Source organism: Mycteria americana, chromosome 1 (assembly GCF_035582795.1).
Source record: "Mycteria americana isolate JAX WOST 10 ecotype Jacksonville Zoo and Gardens chromosome 1, USCA_MyAme_1.0, whole genome shotgun sequence".
In the NCBI taxonomy this organism is placed as follows: Eukaryota; Metazoa; Chordata; class Aves; order Ciconiiformes; family Ciconiidae; genus Mycteria; species Mycteria americana.
In genome coordinates this window covers 85961533-85966718 of record NC_134365.1, presented here as the reverse complement: position 1 = coordinate 85966718, position 5186 = coordinate 85961533, and positions in this window count along the sequence as shown.

Genomic DNA, 5186 nt, shown 5'->3' with positions numbered 1-5186 from the left:
GCTCCATCAGCTTCCCCGGCACCGAGGTCAGGCTGACAGGCCTGTAGTTGCCCGGGTCCTCCTTCTGGCCCTTCTTGAAGATGGGTGTCACATTTGCTAACCTCCAGTCAACTGGGACCTCCCCAGTTAGCCAGGACTGCTGGTAAATGATGGAAAGCGGCTTGGTGAGCACATCTGCCAGTTCCTTCAGTACTCTCGGGTGGATCTCATCAGGCCCCATAGACTTGTGAGTGTCTAAGTGGTGCAGCAGGTCACTAACCATTTCCCCCTGGATTATGGGGGCTCCATTTTGGTCCCTGTCCCTATCTTCTGACTCAGGGGACTGGGTACCCAGAGAACAATTGGCCCTGCTATTAAAGACTGAGGCAAAGAAGGCATTAAGTACCTCAGCCTTTTCCTCATCCTTGGTCACTGTGTTCCCTCCCCTGTCTACTAGGGGCTGGAGATTCTCCTTAGCTCTCCTTTTGCTGCTAATGTATTTGAAGAAGTATTTTTTGTTGTCTTTTATGGCAGTAGCCAGATTGAGCTCTAGCTCAGCTTCAGCCCTTCTAATTTTCTCCCTGCACAGCCTTGCTACACCTTTGTAGTCCTCCTGAGTTGCCTGCCCCTTCTTCCAAAGGTTGTAGACTCTCCTCTTTTTCCTGAGTTTGAGCCAGAGCTCTCTAGTCAGCCAGGCCGGTCTTCTTCCCCGCTGGCTCATCTTTCGACACCTGGGGACAGCCTGCTCTTGTGCCTTTAGGGCTTCCTCCTTGAAGAATGTCCAGCCTTCCTGGACTCCTTTGCCCTTTAGGACTGCCTCCCAGGGGACTCTCTCGACCAGTCTCCTAAACAGGCCAAAGTCTGCCCTCCGGAAGTCTAAGGTGGCAGTTCTGCTGACCCCCCTCGTCACTTCTCCAAGTATCAAAAACTCTGTCATTTCATGATCACTCTGCCCAAGACAGCCTCCAACCATCACATGGCTCACAAGTCCTTTTCTGTTCGTGAACAAGAGGTCCAGTGGGGCACCTTCCCTAGTTGGCTCACTCACCAGCTATGTCAGGAAGATATCTGCCACACACTCCAGGAACCTCCTAGACTGTTCCTCTGCTGTATTGTATTTCCAGCAGACATCCGGTAGGTTGAAGTCCCCCACAAGAACAAGGGCTAGCGATTGTGAGGCTTCTCCCAGCTGCTTATAGAATAGTTTGTCTGCCTCATCATCCTGGTTGGGTGGTCTGTAACAGACTCCCACCACAATATCTGCCTTGTTGGCCTTCCCCCTGATTCTTACCCATAGACACTCCACCCTATCGTCACCATCATCAAGCTCTAAACTATCCAGACACTCCCTAACGTATAGGGCTACCCCACCGCCTCTCCTGCCTCGCCTATCCCTCCTGAAGAGTTTATAGCCATCCATCGCCGCACTCCAGTTGTGCAAGTCATCCCACCATGTTTCCGTGATGGCAACCATATCATAGTTTTCCTGATGTACAATGGCTTCCAACTCCTCCTGCTTGTTGTCCATGCTGCGTGCATTGGTGTAGAGGACTTCAGCTGGGCTGTCGTCCGTGTCTCCTTCATAGAGGAACACCCCTTGTGTGCTTTCAGGTGTTTCACTGGCATTTCCCTCTTGGCTCCTATTGCCTCAGTATACCCTAGCTCAACTCTGTTCGACTTCGGCTGTGCCCCAGCGTACCCCGCACATCTCAGAGACACAGGCTGAGTGCCCTCACTGGCACCCGCTCCCTCTAACCATGGCATGTCATCCCTCAGCTTCTCATGGGCAAGCCTGATATTACTCCCCTCCCCCTTCGAGTCTAGTTTAGAGCTCTGTCAATGAGCCCCGCAAGTTCCTGAGCAAAGATTCTCTTTCCCCTTTGAGAAAGATGAATCCCATCAGACGCCAGCAAACCTGGTGCTGTATAGGCCATCCCGTTATCAAAAAAACCAAATCTGTGGCGATGACACCAGCCACGGAGCCATGAGTTAATAGATTGGGTGCCTCTGTTCCTTCTAGTGTCACTGTCCACAGCTGGAAGGAGAGAGGAGAAAATAACCTGTGCTCTGGAGTCCCTTACTAGCCATCCCAAGGCCCTGAAGTCTCTTTTGATTGCCCTAGGACTTCGTGTTGCAGCTTCATCACCCCCCACATGGAAGAGCAGTAGAGGGTAATAGTCCAAGGGCCATACCAGGCTAGGGAGTACCCTAGTGATATCCTTCACCCGGGCCCCAGGGAGGCAGTTTAACTAGGATGGCTTCTGCAAAGGGAAATTTTACTTCAGTAATTATTATGATTCTTTGACTATAGGCTTGTACAAGTTTCCACAAGGCAAGCTTGAGTGTGGATTTACAGTACATTAAAGTGCTACTTGACAGTTACTGCTCACATCCATACTCAGTAATTAAGTGTTTGAAACTTGCTTACCATGGCAGCTGCCTTATATGTACTGTGGGCTAAAATAAGCACACAGGTAGTTACCATCAAATCAGCATGTTGAATAGCTGTAATACTCTGCACATGCTGACTTGACTCAGGCTAACTTTTCTATTTAACTTTTTGCTGTGTTAGTAAAATAGTGGGCAAAAGATGGAATTACATTTACTTTAAAGGTGTGGACAATGTTTCTTACAAGATTCTTTCAGAGAAATGAAGGCACACTGCCAGCCACAAGGTACTAGACATAATTCAGAAGCTTGTGGAGAAACTGAAGACAGCATATAGAAAGTTAACTTCTTACCATGTTGAAAACTATTCTAAAGGGTTCCACAGCATACTAAAACAATTCAGGGAAGATGGGGTGAGAAACAACATAGAAATATTTCCAAGAAACATTCTGAATTCAGGATTAGCTACGACTGAGGAAAATTGTAGAACAGCAAAGAGAATTTGTCACATGCATGGGGAAAAAAGCTCGCTGAAGCAGCATTTGCAGACTTAGCAGTAACATTAATGTATTAAGGCCTCAGAGAATAGATCTTAAAACTGGGGACTGCTTAGGCACCTTGTTGCAACAAATCATTCCATTTTCTTCCTTATAATTTACTATGATGCAGTTTAGAGTTCCCAGTTTCTGTAAGAAAGTTTCGGGGCCTACTAAGGAATAATAGAAGAGCTGGTCAATGAGGTTGTCTAGGTCTTGTCTAGTCAGCTAATGCTGTCTTTACATATATCGGGGAATACTTTGGAGTAGAGCCTTACAGAGCCAGCTAGAAATGGGCTGTTGCTCTCTGTTTTCATTCTCTCTCATAGCAAAAAGTTATGGATTCTAGTTCTTCAATAGGAAGAACAAACAGTGGAGTAAGAAGCAAGACATACAATACTTACCAGTGTAGGACCACTACTATATTACAGTACCTATGCAGATACATGTCAACTAGAAGATAGGGCTTAGCAGTAACCATTATAATTCACAATTTAAATTATTTAGCCTGGTATTGTTGGAAAATTTGGGTCAAATCTGCAGCTTGAATTGAACTGTCTTGTCTAGGTCTCCCAAACAAAGACAGACATCTTCGCTTTTACTTCTTGTGAGTAGTAGTCATGGGAGCTTCTGGATTTATTCACAGTAGCCAAAAGAAGAAACTGAGTATTTATTATTTCCAACTAAGTGAGTGTCCTGACGAAGTGAGTATGACCTGACAGGTGAAACCTGCACCATGAGACCTATCCATTTTATGTCCTCTGCTTTAACATGAATATTTTTTTCTTTTCTTTTTAGCAAAACTGGGAAGAATATTGGACTTGGATCAAAGTATTTGCAGAGTGGAGGCGTAGCAAGAGTAAGGAGCAACTACCTATGTCTTTCAGAGGACTATCAACCACTCGCTCTAATCATCAAACCTCAGAAGACCCACACAAGGAATGGACTACTTTGACATATAGCTAAAGGGTAAATTTATCACATTGAAATTTGATGGGATTGGAACATCAGATTCTTATATACTATCATGAAAATTCAGCCTCCAAGGCCTTGAAGAAACCTGTTTCAGAATAGAATTATGTTTTCAAAGTTGCACTCATACTGCTGTGATTTCTTTCAGCAGTTTCTGATCATATACCTTCATATGCACTCAGTTCCCTAGCTGATGAGGGCAGAGACAAAGACCCTGACAGGTTTCAGCAGCCACAAGTTTGTTCTTCATGAAAAGCCAGAATCAAATCCATTTCCATATTTCCTTCCTGGATTAAGTGAAGTGAAAATATCACAGTAAACTCATATACTGTGATGTCAGAGACTATGATGCTAACTGCAAAGAGAAAAAAGAGACCAAGAAAAGGGTCCATATGCATGAATCTACTTCTTAGCACAGGCTTAAATTACAGCAGTAAATGGAATACTTTAAAGAATTCCACCCTTTTATATGGGTCAGAATTGTCCTCTATGAAGTCTAGGTACAAACTCATTTGATTTTCTTCAAGGACTTAAACCCAAGAGATTTTGAAAAACACCAGGGTGCAAAACATATTGTCCAGAGCCAGGATCCTTCTGACTGCTATGTTTAATGTAAAATGAGTTAGAAACTGGATGATAGTCTCTACCACTGGGTTATACAAATGACAGAACTACAAACAGAAACAGGTGGTAGACAGAAGACAGCTTGCAGCTCTTAAGTCAAGAAATGCCAAGTGTAATATAAAAATAATATCCCCACCCTTTAAATAAAACAGGCTGTAATTCACACTTTATTTATGGTGATGTGTGTTTATTTCAGTCTGGAGAGCCATCATACTGTTGGGATGCAAGGGGTCATTTTCTTCTACATTTAGGCTGTTAGTAACAGGCCTATTTTGGCTTTCCACACTAATGCAGCTTTTAATTGCCTGTGAAATTGCATCACCCTGAGGGAACTTCATAATAACATTCAAAATCATGTTTTCCTTTTTTATGCTCAGGGATCACAGGAAAAGTTACAGAAACGGGAGTCATAAACATAGTCAAGAAATTTACAGATTGGCTATAAAATGGAAGTTGTATTAACTGACAGCTAGGAAACTGGAGGTCTTCCAGCTTGACCTGCTCTAGAGTCATCTCACTTGCCAGAGTAAAGGAAATACATGTTTGACTTCATGCTCATGTCACCTGCAGTAAGTATAAGTTTGATTGTGCTATGGTATGCAAAAAAATATGTAAGACTTTTCTAAAAATTAAGCTTTAATCCTGGAATTAATCTGGCTGTCATCTATTCCAACCCCTTGCTCTGCC